The following is a 17,406-nucleotide window of genomic DNA, read 5'->3' as shown; positions in this document are numbered from 1 at the left end:
CCACTCCAGGCCACCTGGCCTTGGAGTGGAGCGATGGCTTTTCCCCAGAGAAACAAAAGTCACCCGGCCAGGTTCCTGATGTCAGTTTGCAGGAGGCACTTGGCACTGTCAAACCAGCCACACGCACCTGTATGGGCACCTTGCATCTGGGAGGTATCCTCATCTGTGCGGAAGTTCAGCAGGCTGCCGGCCACACCAGGCCACCGGGCAATGGACATGAACGATGCCCTTTCCCGTGAGAAACAAAAGTCACCAGGCCAGGTTCCTGATGTCAGTTTGCAGGAGGCGCTTGGCACTGTCAAACCAGCCACAGTTGCCTGTGGTGGTACTTTCCATCTGGGAGGTATCTTCAACAGTGCGGAATTTCAGCAGGCAGCCAGCCACTCTGGGCCACCCGTCCATGGATAGGAACGAAAGGCTTTCCCCAGAGAAACAAAACTCACCCGGCCAGGTTCCTGATGTCAGTTTGCAGGAGGCACTTGGCACTGTCAAACCAGCCACAGGTGCCTGTGGGGGCACTTTTCATCTGGGAGGCATCCTGATCCATGCGGAATTTCAGCAGGCAGCCGGCCACTCCGGGCCACTGGGCTCTGAACAAGAATGATGGCCTTTCCCCAGAGAAACAAAACTCACAAGGCCAGGTTCCTGATGTCAGTTTGCAGGAGGCACTTGGCACTGTCAAACCAGCCACAGTTGCCTGTGGTGGCACCTTACATCTGGGAGGTATCCTGATCCGTGTGGAATTTCAGCAGGCAGCAGGCAAGTACGGGCCACCGGGCCCTGGACATGAACCATGGCCTTTCCCCTGAGAAAGAAAATCACCAGGCCAGGTTCCTGATGTCATTTTGCAGGAAGCACTTGGCACTGTCAAACCAGCCACAGTTGCCTCTGGGGGCACCTTTCATCTCGGCGGCATCCTGGTCCGTGCAGAATTTCAGCAGGGGGCCGGCCACTCAGGACACCAGGCTCAGGATATGAACCATGGCCTTTCCCCAGAGAAACAAAAGTCACCAGGTCAGGTTCCTGATGTCAGTGTGCAGGAGGCACTTGGCACTGTCAAACCAGCCACAGTTGCCTGTGGGGGCACCTTGCATCTCGGCGGCATCCTGATCCATGCCGAATTCCAGCAGGCAGCCGGCCACTCCGGGCCATTAGACCTTGGACACGTACAATGGCCTTTCCCCAGAGAAATAAAAGTCACCAGGCCAGGTTCCTGATGTCAGTTTGCAGGAGGCACTTGGCACTGTCAAACCAGCCACAGTTGCCTGTGGGGGCTCCTTTCATCTGGGAGTTATCCGCATCCGTGCGGAATTTCAACAGGCAGCCGGCCACTCCAGGCCACCTGGCCCTGGAGTGGAGCGATGGCTTTTCCCCAGAGAAACAAAAGTCACCCGGCCAGGTTCCTGATGTCAGTTTGCAGGAGGCACTTGGCACTGTCAAACCAGCCACACGCACCTGTATGGGCACCTTGCATCTGGGCGGTATCCTCATCTGTGCGGAAGTTCAGCAGGCTGCCGGCCACACCAGGCCACCGGGCACTGGACACGAACGATGCCCTTTCCCGTGAGAAACAAAAGTCACCAGGCCAGGTTCCTGATGTCAGTTTGCAGGAGGCGCTTGGCACTGTCAAACCAGCCACAGTTGCCTGTGGTGGTACTTTCCATCTGGGAGGTATCTTCAACAGTGCGGAATTTCAGCAGGCAGCCAGCCACTCTGGGCCACCCGTCCATGGATAGGAACGAAAGGCTTTCCCCTGAGAAACAAAAGACACCAGGCCAGGTTCCTGATGTCAGTTTGCAGGAGGCACTCGGCACTGTCAAACCAGCCACAGGTGCCTGTGGGGGCACTTTTCATCTGGGAGGCATCCCGATCCATGCGGAATTTCAGCAGGCAGCCGGCCACTCCGGGCCACCAGGCCCTGGACAAGAACCACGGCTTTTCCCTAGGGAAACAAAAGTCACCCGGCCAGGTTCCTGATGTCAGTTTGCAGGAGGCACTTGGCACTGTCAAACCAGCCACAGTTGGCTGTGGGGGCACTTTCCATCTGGGAGGCATCCCGATCCATGCGGAATTTCAGCAGGCAGCCGGGCACTCCAGGCCGCAAGGCCCTGGACATGAATCATGGTCTTTCCCCAGAGAAAGGAAAGTCACAAGGCCAGGTTCCTGATGTCATTTTGCAGGAGGCACATGGCACTGTCAAACCAGCCACAGGTGCCTGTGGGGGCACCTTGCATCTCGGCGGCATCCTGATCCATGCCGAATTCCAGCAGGCAGCCGGCCACTCCGGGCCATTAGACCTTGGACACGTACAATGGCCTTTCCCCAGAGAAATAAAAGTCACCAGGCCAGGTTCCTGATGTCAGTTTGCAGGAGGCACTTGGCACTGTCAAACCAGCCACAGTTGCCTGTGGGGGCTCCTTTCATCTGGGAGTTATCCGCATCCATGCGGAATTTCAACAGGCAGCCGGCCACTCCAGGCCACCTGGCCTTGGAGTGGAGCGATGGCTTTTCCCCAGAGAAACAAAAGTCACCCGGCCAGGTTCCTGATGTCAGTTTGCAGGAGGCACTTGGCACTGTCAAACCAGCCACACGCACCTGTATGGGCACCTTGCATCTGGGAGGTATCCTCATCTGTGCGGAAGTTCAGCAGGCTGCCGGCCACACCAGGCCACCGGGCAATGGACATGAACGATGCCCTTTCCCGTGAGAAACAAAAGTCACCAGGCCAGGTTCCTGATGTCAGTTTGCAGGAGGCGCTTGGCACTGTCAAACCAGCCACAGTTGCCTGTGGTGGTACTTTCCATCTGGGAGGTATCTTCAACAGTGCGGAATTTCAGCAGGCAGCCAGCCACTCTGGGCCACCCGTCCATGGATAGGAACGAAAGGCTTTCCCCAGAGAAACAAAACTCACCCGGCCAGGTTCCTGATGTCAGTTTGCAGGAGGCACTTGGCACTGTCAAACCAGCCACAGGTGCCTGTGGGGGCACTTTTCATCTGGGAGGCATCCTGATCCATGCGGAATTTCAGCAGGCAGCCGGCCACTCCGGGCCACTGGGCCCTGGACATGAACCATGGCCTTTCCCCTGAGAAAGAAAATCACCAGGCCAGGTTCCTGATGTCATTTTGCAGGAAGCACTTGGCACTGTCAAACCAGCCACAGTTGCCTCTGGGGGCACCTTTCATCTCGGCGGCATCCTGGTCCGTGCAGAATTTCAGCAGGGGGCCGGCCACTCAGGACACCAGGCTCAGGATATGAACCATGGCCTTTCCCCAGAGAAACAAAAGTCACCAGGCCAGGTTCCTGATGTCAGTTTGCAGGAGGCACTTGGCACTGTCAAACCAGCCACAGTTGCCTCTGGGGGCACCTTTCATCTCGGCGGCATCCTGGTCCGTGCAGAATTTCAGCAGGGGGCCGGCCACTCAGGACACCAGGCTAAGGATATGAACCATGGCCTTTCCCCAGAGAAACAAAAGTCACCAGGCCAGGTTCCTGATGTCAGTTTGCAGGAGGCACTTGGCACTGTCAAACCAGCCACAGGTGCCTGTGGGGCACCTTGCATCTCGGAGGTATCCTGATCCGTGCGGAATTTCAGCAGTCAGCCGGCCACTTTGGGCCACAGTTTGTAGGATATGAACCATGGCCTTTCCCCAGAGAAATAAAAGTCACCAGGTCAGGTTCCTGATGTCAGTGTGCAGGAGGCACTTGGCACTGTCAAACCAGCCACAGTTGCCTGTGGGGGCACCTTGCATCTCGGCGGCATCCTGATCCATGCCGAATTCCAGCAGGCAGCCGGCCACTCCGGGCCATTAGACCTTGGACACGTACAATGGCCTTTCCCCAGAGAAATAAAAGTCACCAGGCCAGGTTCCTGATGTCAGTTTGCAGGAGGCACTTGGCACTGTCAAACCAGCCACAGTTGCCTGTGGGGGCTCCTTTCATCTGGGAGTTATCCGCATCCGTGCGGAATTTCAACAGGCAGCCGGCCACTCCAGGCCACCTGGCCCTGGAGTGGAGCGATGGCTTTTCCCCAGAGAAACAAAAGTCACCCGGCCAGGTTCCTGATGTCAGTTTGCAGGAGGCACTTGGCACTGTCAAACCAGCCACACGCACCTGTATGGGCACCTTGCATCTGGGCGGTATCCTCATCTGTGCGGAAGTTCAGCAGGCTGCCGGCCACACCAGGCCACCGGGCACTGGACACGAACGATGCCCTTTCCCGTGAGAAACAAAAGTCACCAGGCCAGGTTCCTGATGTCAGTTTGCAGGAGGCGCTTGGCACTGTCAAACCAGCCACAGTTGCCTGTGGTGGTACTTTCCATCTGGGAGGTATCTTCAACAGTGCGGAATTTCAGCAGGCAGCCAGCCACTCTGGGCCACCCGTCCATGGATAGGAACGAAAGGCTTTCCCCTGAGAAACAAAAGACACCAGGCCAGGTTCCTGATGTCAGTTTGCAGGAGGCACTTGGCACTGTCAAACCAGCCACAGGTGCCTGTGGGGGCACTTTTCATCTGGGAGGCATCCCGATCCATGCGGAATTTCAGCAGGCAGCCGGCCACTCCGGGCCACCAGGCCCTGGACAAGAACCACGGCTTTTCCCTAGGGAAACAAAAGTCACCCGGCCAGGTTCCTGATGTCAGTTTGCAGGAGGCACTTGGCACTGTCAAACCAGCCACAGTTGGCTGTGGGGGCACTTTCCATCTGGGAGGCATCCCGATCCATGCGGAATTTCAGCAGGCAGCCGGGCACTCCAGGCCGCAAGGCCCTGGACATGAATCATGGTCTTTCCCCAGAGAAAGGAAAGTCACAAGGCCAGGTTCCTGATGTCAGTTTGCAGGAGGCACTTGGCACTGTCAAACCAGCCACAGGTGCCTGTGGGGCACCTTGCATCTCGGAGGTATCCTGATCCGTGCGGAATTTCAGCAGTCAGCCGGCCACTTTGGGCCACAGTTTGTAGGATATGAACCATGGCCTTTCCCCAGAGAAACAAAAGTCACCAGGTCAGGTTCCTGATGTCAGTGTGCAGGAGGCACTTGGCACTGTCAAACCAGCCACAGTTGCCTGTGGGGGCACCTTGCATCTCGGCGGCATCCTGATCCATGCCGAATTCCAGCAGGCAGCCGGCCACTCCGGGCCATTAGACCTTGGACACATACAATGGCCTTTCCCCAGAGAAATAAAAGTCACCAGGCCAGGTTCCTGATGTCAGTTTGCAGGAGGCACTTGGCACTGTCAAACCAGCCACAGTTGCCTGTGGGGGCTCCTTTCATCTGGGAGTTATCCGCATCCGTGCGGAATTTCAACAGGCAGCCGGCTACTCCAGGCCACCTGGCCTTGGAGTGGAGCGATGGCTTTTCCCCAGAGAAACAAAAGTCACCCGGCCAGGTTCCTGATGTCAGTTTGCAGGAGGCACTTGGCACTGTCAAACCAGCCACACGCACCTGTATGGGCACCTTGCATCTGGGCGGTATCCTCATCTGTGCGGAAGTTCAGCAGGCTGCCGGCCACACCAGGCCACCGGGCACTGGACACGAACGATGCCCTTTCCCGTGAGAAACAAAAGTCACCAGGCCAGGTTCCTGATGTCAGCTTGCAGGAGGCGCTTGGCACTGTCAAACCAGCCACAGTTGCCTGTGGTGGTACTTTCCATCTGGGAGGTATCTTCAACAGTGCGGAATTTCAGCAGGCAGCCAGCCACTCTGGGCCACCCGTCCATGGATAGGAACGAAAGGCTTTCCCCTGAGAAACAAAAGACACCAGGCCAGGTTCCTGATGTCAGTTTGCAGGAGGCACTTGGCACTGTCAAACCAGCCACAGGTTCCTGTGGGGGCACTTTTCATCTGGGAGGCATCCCGATCCATGCGGAATTTCAGCAGGCAGCCGGCCACTCCGGGCCACCAGGCCCTGGACAAGAACCACGGCTTTTCCCCAGAGAAACAAAAGTCACCCGGCCAGGTTCCTGATGTCAGTTTGCAGGAGGCACTTGGCACTGTCAAACCAGCCACAGTTGGCTGTGGGGGCACTTTCCATCTGGGAGGCATCCCGATCCATGCGGAATTTCAGCAGGCAGCCGGGCACTCCAGGCCGCAAGGCCCTGGACATGAATCATGGTCTTTCCCCAGAGAAAGGAAAGTCACAAGGCCAGGTTCCTGATGTCATTTTGCAGGAGGCACATGGCACTGTCAAACCAGCCACAGGTGCCTGTGGGGGCACCTTGCATCTCGGCGGCATCGTGATCCATGCCGAATTCCAGCAGGCAGCCGGCCACTCCGGGCCATTAGACCTTGGACACGTACAATGGCCTTTCCCCAGAGAAATAAAAGTCACCAGGCCAGGTTCCTGATGTCAGTTTGCAGGAGGCACTTGGCACTGTCAAACCAGCCACAGTTGCCTGTGGGGGCTCCTTTCATCTGGGAGTTATCCGCATCCGTGCGGAATTTCAACAGGCAGCCGGCCACTCCAGGCCACCTGGCCCTGGAGTGGAGCGATGGCTTTTCCCCAGAGAAACAAAAGTCACCCGGCCAGGTTCCTGATGTCAGTTTGCAGGAGGCACTTGGCACTGTCAAACCAGCCACACGCACCTGTATGGGCACCTTGCATCTGGGCGGTATCCTCATCTGTGCGGAAGTTCAGCAGGCTGCCGGCCACACCAGGCCACCGGGCACTGGACACGAACGATGCCCTTTCCCGTGAGAAACAAAAGTCACCAGGCCAGGTTCCTGATGTCAGTTTGCAGGAGGCGCTTGGCACTGTCAAACCAGCCACAGTTGCCTGTGGTGGTACTTTCCATCTGGGAGGTATCTTCAACAGTGCGGAATTTCAGCAGGCAGCCAGCCACTCTGGGCCACCCGTCCATGGATAGGAACGAAAGGCTTTCCCCTGAGAAACAAAAGACACCAGGCCAGGTTCCTGATGTCAGTTTGCAGGAGGCACTTGGCACTGTCAAACCAGCCACAGGTGCCTGTGGGGGCACTTTTCATCTGGGAGGCATCCCGATCCATGCGGAATTTCAGCAGGCAGCCGGCCACTCCGGGCCACCAGGCCCTGGACAAGAACCACGGCTTTTCCCTAGGGAAACAAAAGTCACCCGGCCAGGTTCCTGATGTCAGTTTGCAGGAGGCACTTGGCACTGTCAAACCAGCCACAGTTGGCTGTGGGGGCACTTTCCATCTGGGAGGCATCCCGATCCATGCGGAATTTCAGCAGGCAGCCGGGCACTCCAGGCCGCAAGGCCCTGGACATGAATCATGGTCTTTCCCCAGAGAAAGGAAAGTCACAAGGCCAGGTTCCTGATGTCATTTTGCAGGAGGCACATGGCACTGTCAAACCAGCCACAGGTGCCTGTGGGGGCACCTTGCATCTCGGCGGCATCTTGATCCATGCCGAATTCCAGCAGGCAGCCGGCCACTCCGGGCCATTAGACCTTGGACACGTACAATGGCCTTTCCCCAGAGAAATAAAAGTCACCAGGCCAGGTTCCTGATGTCAGTTTGCAGGAGGCACTTGGCACTGTCAAACCAGCCACAGGTGCCTGTGGGGGCACTTTTCATCTGGGAGGCATCCCGATCCATGCGGAATTTCAGCAGGCAGCCGGCCACTCCGGGCCACCAGGCCCTGGACAAGAACCACGGCTTTTCCCTAGGGAAACAAAAGTCACCCGGCCAGGTTCCTGATGTCAGTTTGCAGGAGGCACTTGGCACTGTCAAACCAGCCACAGTTGGCTGTGGGGGCACTTTCCATCTGGGAGGCATCCCGATCCATGCGGAATTTCAGCAGGCAGCCGGGCACTCCAGGCCGCAAGGCCCTGGACATGAATCATGGTCTTTCCCCAGAGAAAGGAAAGTCACAAGGCCAGGTTCCTGATGTCATTTTGCAGGAGGCACATGGCACTGTCAAACCAGCCACAGGTGCCTGTGGGGGCACCTTGCATCTCGGCGGCATCCTGATCCATGCCGAATTCCAGCAGGCAGCCGGCCACTCCGGGCCATTAGACCTTGGACACGTACAATGGCCTTTCCCCAGAGAAATAAAAGTCACCAGGCCAGGTTCCTGATGTCAGTTTGCAGGAGGCACTTGGCACTGTCAAACCAGCCACAGTTGCCTGTGGGGGCTCCTTTCATCTGGGAGTTATCCGCATCCGTGCGGAATTTCAACAGGCAGCCGGCCACTCCAGGCCACCTGGCCTTGGAGTGGAGCGATGGCTTTTCCCCAGAGAAACAAAACTCACCCGGCCAGGTTCCTGATGTCAGTTTGCAGGAGGCACTTGGCACTGTCAAACCAGCCACACGCACCTGTATGGGCACCTTGCATCTGGGAGGTATCCTCATCTGTGCGGAAGTTCAGCAGGCTGCCGGCCACACCAGGCCACCGGGCAATGGACATGAACGATGCCCTTTCCCGTGAGAAACAAAAGTCACCAGGCCAGGTTCCTGATGTCAGTTTGCAGGAGGCGCTTGGCACTGTCAAACCAGCCACAGTTGCCTGTGGTGGTACTTTCCATCTGGGAGGTATCTTCAACAGTGCGGAATTTCAGCAGGCAGCCAGCCACTCTGGGCCACCCGTCCATGGATAGGAACGAAAGGCTTTCCCCAGAGAAACAAAACTCACCCGGCCAGGTTCCTGATGTCAGTTTGCAGGAGGCACTTGGCACTGTCAAACCAGCCACAGGTGCCTGTGGGGGCACTTTTCATCTGGGAGGCATCCTGATCCATGCGGAATTTCAGCAGGCAGCCGGCCACTCCGGGCCACTGGGCTCTGAACAAGAATGATGGCCTTTCCCCAGAGAAACAAAACTCACAAGGCCAGGTTCCTGATGTCAGTTTGCAGGAGGCACTTGGCACTGTCAAACCAGCCACAGATGCCTGTGGTGGCACCTTACATCTGGGAGGTATCCTGATCCGTGTGGAATTTCAGCAGGCAGCAGGCAAGTACGGGCCACCGTGCCCTGGACATGAACCATGGCCTTTCCCCTGAGAAAGAAAATCACCAGGCCAGGTTTCTGATGTCAGTTTGCAGGAAGCACTTGGCACTGTCAAACCAGCCACAGTTGCCTCTGGGGGCACCTTTCATCTCGGCGGCATCCTGGTCCGTGCAGAATTTCAGCAGGGGGCCGGCCACTCAGGACACCAGGCTCAGGATATGAACCATGGCCTTTCCCCAGAGAAACAAAAGTCACCAGGCCAGGTTCCTGATGTCAGTTTGCAGGAGGCACTTGGCACTGTCAAACCAGCCACAGGTGCCTGTGGGGCACCTTGCATCTCGGAGGTATCCTGATCCGTGCGGAATTTTAGCAGTCAGCCGGCCACTTTGGGCCACAGTTTGTAGGATATGAACCATGGCCTTTCCCCAGAGAAACAAAAGTCACCAGGTCAGGTTCCTGATGTCAGTGTGCAGGAGGCACTTGGCACTGTCAAACCAGCCACAGTTGCCTGTGGGGGCACCTTGCATCTCGGCGGCATCCTGATCCATGCCGAATTCCATCAGGCAGCCGGCCACTCCGGGCCATTAGACCTTGGACACGTACAATGGCCTTTCCCCAGAGAAATAAAAGTCACCAGGCCAGGTTCCTGATGTCAGTTTGCAGGAGGCACTTGGCACTGTCAAACCAGCCACAGTTGCCTGTGGGGGCTCCTTTCATCTGGGAGTTATCCGCATCCGTGCGGAATTTCAACAGGCAGCCGGCCACTCCAGGCCACCTGGCCCTGGAGTGGAGCGATGGCTTTTCCCCAGAGAAACAAAAGTCACCCGGCCAGGTTCCTGATGTCAGTTTGCAGGAGGCACTTGGCACTGTCAAACCAGCCACACGCACCTGTATGGGCACCTTGCATCTGGGCGGTATCCTCATCTGTGCGGAAGTTCAGCAGGCTGCCGGCCACACCAGGCCACCGGGCACTGGACACGAACGATGCCCTTTCCCGTGAGAAACAAAAGTCACCAGGCCAGGTTCCTGATGTCAGTTTGCAGGAGGCGCTTGGCACTGTCAAACCAGCCACAGTTGCCTGTGGTGGTACTTTCCATCTGGGAGGTATCTTCAACAGTGCGGAATTTCAGCAGGCAGCCAGCCACTCTGGGCCACCCGTCCATGGATAGGAACGAAAGGCTTTCCCCTGAGAAACAAAAGACACCAGGCCAGGTTCCTGATGTCAGTTTGCAGGAGGCACTTGGCACTGTCAAACCAGCCACAGGTGCCTGTGGGGGCACTTTTCATCTGGGAGGCATCCCGATCCATGCGGAATTTCAGCAGGCAGCCGGCCACTCCGGGCCACCAGGCCCTGGACAAGAACCACGGCTTTTCCCTAGGGAAACAAAAGTCACCCGGCCAGGTTCCTGATGTCAGTTTGCAGGAGGCACTTGGCACTGTCAAACCAGCCACAGTTGGCTGTGGGGGCACTTTCCATCTGGGAGGCATCCCGATCCATGCGGAATTTCAGCAGGCAGCCGGGCACTCCAGGCCGCAAGGCCCTGGACATGAATCATGGTCTTTCCCCAGAGAAAGGAAAGTCACAAGGCCAGGTTCCTGATGTCATTTTGCAGGAGGCACATGGCACTGTCAAACCAGCCACAGGTGCCTGTGGGGGCACCTTGCATCTCGGCGGCATCCTGATCCATGCCGAATTCCAGCAGGCAGCCGGCCACTCCGGGCCATTAGACCTTGGACACGTACAATGGCCTTTCCCCAGAGAAATAAAAGTCACCAGGCCAGGTTCCTGATGTCAGTTTGCAGGAGGCACTTGGCACTGTCAAACCAGCCACAGGTGCCTGTGGGGGCACTTTTCATCTGGGAGGCATCCCGATCCATGCGGAATTTCAGCAGGCAGCCGGCCACTCCGGGCCACCAGGCCCTGGACAAGAACCACGGCTTTTCCCTAGGGAAACAAAAGTCACCCGGCCAGGTTCCTGATGTCAGTTTGCAGGAGGCACTTGGCACTGTCAAACCAGCCACAGTTGCCTGTGGGGGCTCCTTTCATCTGGGAGTTATCCGCATCCGTGCGGAATTTCAACAGGCAGCCGGCCACTCCAGGCCACCTGGCCTTGGAGTGGAGCGATGGCTTTTCCCCAGAGAAACAAAACTCACCCGGCCAGGTTCCTGATGTCAGTTTGCAGGAGGCACTTGGCACTGTCAAACCAGCCACACGCACCTGTATGGGCACCTTGCATCTGGGAGGTATCCTCATCTGTGCGGAAGTTCAGCAGGCTGCCGGCCACACCAGGCCACCGGGCAATGGACATGAACGATGCCCTTTCCCGTGAGAAACAAAAGTCACCAGGCCAGGTTCCTGATGTCAGTTTGCAGGAGGCGCTTGGCACTGTCAAACCAGCCACAGTTGCCTGTGGTGGTACTTTCCATCTGGGAGGTATCTTCAACAGTGCGGAATTTCAGCAGGCAGCCAGCCACTCTGGGCCACCCGTCCATGGATAGGAACGAAAGGCTTTCCCCAGAGAAACAAAACTCACCCGGCCAGGTTCCTGATGTCAGTTTGCAGGAGGCACTTGGCACTGTCAAACCAGCCACAGGTGCCTGTGGGGGCACTTTTCATCTGGGAGGCATCCTGATCCATGCGGAATTTCAGCAGGCAGCCGGCCACTCCGGGCCACTGGGCTCTGAACAAGAATGATGGCCTTTCCCCAGAGAAACAAAACTCACAAGGCCAGGTTCCTGATGTCAGTTTGCAGGAGGCACTTGGCACTGTCAAACCAGCCACAGTTGCCTGTGGTGGCACCTTACATCTGGGAGGTATCCTGATCCGTGTGGAATTTCAGCAGGCAGCAGGCAAGTACGGGCCACCGTGCCCTGGACATGAACCATGGCCTTTCCCCTGAGAAAGAAAATCACCAGGCCAGGTTTCTGATGTCAGTTTGCAGGAAGCACTTGGCACTGTCAAACCAGCCACAGTTGCCTCTGGGGGCACCTTTCATCTCGGCGGCATCCTGGTCCGTGCAGAATTTCAGCAGGGGGCCGGCCACTCAGGACACCAGGCTCAGGATATGAACCATGGCCTTTCCCCAGAGAAACAAAAGTCACCAGGCCAGGTTCCTGATGTCAGTTTGCAGGAGGCACTTGGCACTGTCAAACCAGCCACAGGTGCCTGTGGGGCACCTTGCATCTCGGAGGTATCCTGATCCGTGCGGAATTTTAGCAGTCAGCCGGCCACTTTGGGCCACAGTTTGTAGGATATGAACCATGGCCTTTCCCCAGAGAAACAAAAGTCACCAGGTCAGGTTCCTGATGTCAGTGTGCAGGAGGCACTTGGCACTGTCAAACCAGCCACAGTTGCCTCTGGGGGCACCTTGCATCTCGGCGGCATCCTGATCCATGCCGAATTCCATCAGGCAGCCGGCCACTCCGGGCCATTAGACCTTGGACACGTACAATGGCCTTTCCCCAGAGAAATAAAAGTCACCAGGCCAGGTTCCTGATGTCAGTTTGCAGGAGGCACTTGGCACTGTCAAACCAGCCACAGTTGCCTGTGGGGGCTCCTTTCATCTGGGAGTTATCCGCATCCGTGCGGAATTTCAACAGGCAGCCGGCCACTCCAGGCCACCTGGCCCTGGAGTGGAGCGATGGCTTTTCCCCAGAGAAACAAAAGTCACCCGGCCAGGTTCCTGATGTCAGTTTGCAGGAGGCACTTGGCACTGTCAAACCAGCCACACGCACCTGTATGGGCACCTTGCATCTGGGCGGTATCCTCATCTGTGCGGAAGTTCAGCAGGCTGCCGGCCACACCAGGCCACCGGGCACTGGACACGAACGATGCCCTTTCCCGTGAGAAACAAAAGTCACCAGGCCAGGTTCCTGATGTCAGTTTGCAGGAGGCGCTTGGCACTGTCAAACCAGCCACAGTTGCCTGTGGTGGTACTTTCCATCTGGGAGGTATCTTCAACAGTGCGGAATTTCAGCAGGCAGCCAGCCACTCTGGGCCACCCGTCCATGGATAGGAACGAAAGGCTTTCCCCTGAGAAACAAAAGACACCAGGCCAGGTTCCTGATGTCAGTTTGCAGGAGGCACTTGGCACTGTCAAACCAGCCACAGGTGCCTGTGGGGGCACTTTTCATCTGGGAGGCATCCCGATCCATGCGGAATTTCAGCAGGCAGCCGGCCACTCCGGGCCACCAGGCCCTGGACAAGAACCACGGCTTTTCCCTAGGGAAACAAAAGTCACCCGGCCAGGTTCCTGATGTCAGTTTGCAGGAGGCACTTGGCACTGTCAAACCAGCCACAGTTGGCTGTGGGGGCACTTTCCATCTGGGAGGCATCCCGATCCATGCGGAATTTCAGCAGGCAGCCGGGCACTCCAGGCCGCAAGGCCCTGGACATGAATCATGGTCTTTCCCCAGAGAAAGGAAAGTCACAAGGCCAGGTTCCTGATGTCATTTTGCAGGAGGCACATGGCACTGTCAAACCAGCCACAGGTGCCTGTGGGGGCACCTTGCATCTCGGCGGCATCCTGATCCATGCCGAATTCCAGCAGGCAGCCGGCCACTCCGGGCCATTAGACCTTGGACACGTACAATGGCCTTTCCCCAGAGAAATAAAAGTCACCAGGCCAGGTTCCTGATGTCAGTTTGCAGGAGGCACTTGGCACTGTCAAACCAGCCACAGGTGCCTGTGGGGGCACTTTTCATCTGGGAGGCATCCCGATCCATGCGGAATTTCAGCAGGCAGCCGGCCACTCCGGGCCACCAGGCCCTGGACAAGAACCACGGCTTTTCCCTAGGGAAACAAAAGTCACCCGGCCAGGTTCCTGATGTCAGTTTGCAGGAGGCACTTGGCACTGTCAAACCAGCCACAGTTGGCTGTGGGGGCACTTTCCATCTGGGAGGCATCCCGATCCATGCGGAATTTCAGCAGGCAGCCGGGCACTCCAGGCCGCAAGGCCCTGGACATGAATCATGGTCTTTCCCCAGAGAAAGGAAAGTCACAAGGCCAGGTTCCTGATGTCATTTTGCAGGAGGCACATGGCACTGTCAAACCAGCCACAGGTGCCTGTGGGGGCACCTTGCATCTCGGCGGCATCCTGATCCATGCCGAATTCCAGCAGGCAGCCGGCCACTCCGGGCCATTAGACCTTGGACACGTACAATGGCCTTTCCCCAGAGAAATAAAAGTCACCAGGCCAGGTTCCTGATGTCAGTTTGCAGGAGGCACTTGGCACTGTCAAACCAGCCACAGTTGCCTGTGGGGGCTCCTTTCATCTGGGAGTTATCCGCATCCGTGCGGAATTTCAACAGGCAGCCGGCCACTCCAGGCCACCTGGCCTTGGAGTGGAGCGATGGCTTTTCCCCAGAGAAACAAAAGTCACCCGGCCAGGTTCCTGATGTCAGTTTGCAGGAGGCACTTGGCACTGTCAAACCAGCCACACGCACCTGTATGGGCACCTTGCATCTGGGAGGTATCCTCATCTGTGCGGAAGTTCAGCAGGCTGCCGGCCACACCAGGCCACCGGGCAATGGACATGAACGATGCCCTTTCCCGTGAGAAACAAAAGTCACCAGGCCAGGTTCCTGATGTCAGTTTGCAGGAGGCGCTTGGCACTGTCAAACCAGCCACAGTTGCCTGTGGTGGTACTTTCCATCTGGGAGGTATCTTCAACAGTGCGGAATTTCAGCAGGCAGCCAGCCACTCTGGGCCACCCGTCCATGGATAGGAACGAAAGGCTTTCCCCAGAGAAACAAAACTCACCCGGCCAGGTTCCTGATGTCAGTTTGCAGGAGGCACTTGGCACTGTCAAACCAGCCACAGGTGCCTGTGGGGGCACTTTTCATCTGGGAGGCATCCTGATCCATGCGGAATTTCAGCAGGCAGCCGGCCACTCCGGGCCACTGGGCTCTGAACAAGAATGATGGCCTTTCCCCAGAGAAACAAAACTCACAAGGCCAGGTTCCTGATGTCAGTTTGCAGGAGGCACTTGGCACTGTCAAACCAGCCACAGATGCCTGTGGTGGCACCTTACATCTGGGAGGTATCCTGATCCGTGTGGAATTTCAGCAGGCAGCAGGCAAGTACGGGCCACCGGGCCCTGGACATGAACCATGGCCTTTCCCCTGAGAAAGAAAATCACCAGGCCAGGTTTCTGATGTCAGTTTGCAGGAAGCACTTGGCACTGTCAAACCAGCCACAGTTGCCTCTGGGGGCACCTTTCATCTCGGCGGCATCCTGGTCCGTGCAGAATTTCAGCAGGGGGCCGGCCACTCAGGACACCAGGCTCAGGATATGAACCATGGCCTTTCCCCAGAGAAACAAAAGTCACCAGGCCAGGTTCCTGATGTCAGTTTGCAGGAGGCACTTGGCACTGTCAAACCAGCCACAGGTGCCTGTGGGGCACCTTGCATCTCGGAGGTATCCTGATCCGTGCGGAATTTCAGCAGTCAGCCGGCCACTTTGGGCCACAGTTTGTAGGATATGAACCATGGCCTTTCCCCAGAGAAACAAAAGTCACCAGGTCAGGTTCCTGATGTCAGTGTGCAGGAGGCACTTGGCACTGTCAAACCAGCCACAGTTGCCTGTGGGGGCACCTTGCATCTCGGCGGCATCCTGATCCATGCCGAATTCCATCAGGCAGCCGGCCACTCCGGGCCATTAGACCTTGGACACGTACAATGGCCTTTCCCCAGAGAAATAAAAGTCACCAGGCCAGGTTCCTGATGTCAGTTTGCAGGAGGCACTTGGCACTGTCAAACCAGCCACAGTTGCCTGTGGGGGCTCCTTTCATCTGGGAGTTATCCGCATCCGTGCGGAATTTCAACAGGCAGCCGGCCACTCCAGGCCACCTGGCCCTGGAGTGGAGCGATGGCTTTTCCCCAGAGAAACAAAAGTCACCCGGCCAGGTTCCTGATGTCAGTTTGCAGGAGGCACTTGGCACTGTCAAACCAGCCACACGCACCTGTATGGGCACCTTGCATCTGGGCGGTATCCTCATCTGTGCGGAAGTTCAGCAGGCTGCCGGCCACACCAGGCCACCGGGCACTGGACACGAACGATGCCCTTTCCCGTGAGAAACAAAAGTCACCAGGCCAGGTTCCTGATGTCAGTTTGCAGGAGGCGCTTGGCACTGTCAAACCAGCCACAGTTGCCTGTGGTGGTACTTTCCATCTGGGAGGTATCTTCAACAGTGCGGAATTTCAGCAGGCAGCCAGCCACTCTGGGCCACCCGTCCATGGATAGGAACGAAAGGCTTTCCCCTGAGAAACAAAAGACACCAGGCCAGGTTCCTGATGTCAGTTTGCAGGAGGCACTTGGCACTGTCAAACCAGCCACAGGTTCCTGTGGGGGCACTTTTCATCTGGGAGGCATCCCGATCCATGCGGAATTTCAGCAGGCAGCCGGCCACTCCGGGCCACCAGGCCCTGGACAAGAACCACGGCTTTTCCCTAGGGAAACAAAACTCACAAGGCCAGGTTCCTGATGTCAGTTTGCAGGAGGCACTTGGCACTGTCAAACCAGCCACAGTTGGCTGTGGGGGCACTTTCCATCTGGGAGGCATCCCGATCCATGCGGAATTTCAGCAGGCAGCCGGGCACTCCAGGCCGCAAGGCCCTGGACATGAATCATGGTCTTTCCCCAGAGAAAGGAAAGTCACAAGGCCAGGTTCCTGATGTCATTTTGCAGGAGGCACATGGCACTGTCAAACCAGCCACAGGTGCCTGTGGGGGCACCTTGCATCTCGGCGGCATCCTGATCCATGCCGAATTCCAGCAGGCAGCCGGCCACTCCGGGCCATTAGACCTTGGACACGTACAATGGCCTTTCCCCAGAGAAATAAAAGTCACCAGGCCAGGTTCCTGATGTCAGTTTGCAGGAGGCACTTGGCACTGTCAAACCAGCCACAGTTGCCTGTGGGGGCTCCTTTCATCTGGGAGTTATCCGCATCCGTGCGGAATTTCAACAGGCAGCCGGCCACTCCAGGCCACCTGGCCCTGGAGTGGAGCGATGGCTTTTCCCCAGAGAAACAAAAGTCACCCGGCCAGGTTCCTGATGTCAGTTTGCAGGAGGCACTTGGCACTGTCAAACCAGCCACACGCACCTGTATGGGCACCTTGCATCTGGGCGGTATCCTCATCTGTGCGGAAGTTCAGCAGGCTGCCGGCCACACCAGGCCACCGGGCACTGGACACGAACGATGCCCTTTCCCGTGAGAAACAAAAGTCACCAGGCCAGGTTCCTGATGTCAGTTTGCAGGAGGCGCTTGGCACTGTCAAACCAGCCACAGTTGCCTGTGGTGGTACTTTCCATCTGGGAGGTATCTTCAACAGTGCGGAATTTCAGCAGGCAGCCAGCCACTCTGGGCCACCCGTCCATGGATAGGAACGAAAGGCTTTCCCCTGAGAAACAAAAGACACCAGGCCAGGTTCCTGATGTCAGTTTGCAGGAGGCACTTGGCACTGTCAAACCAGCCACAGGTGCCTGTG

This window comes from Passer domesticus, chromosome 7 (assembly GCF_036417665.1).
Source record: "Passer domesticus isolate bPasDom1 chromosome 7, bPasDom1.hap1, whole genome shotgun sequence".
In the NCBI taxonomy this organism is placed as follows: domain Eukaryota; kingdom Metazoa; phylum Chordata; class Aves; order Passeriformes; family Passeridae; genus Passer; species Passer domesticus.
This window is presented reverse-complemented; position numbering follows the sequence as displayed.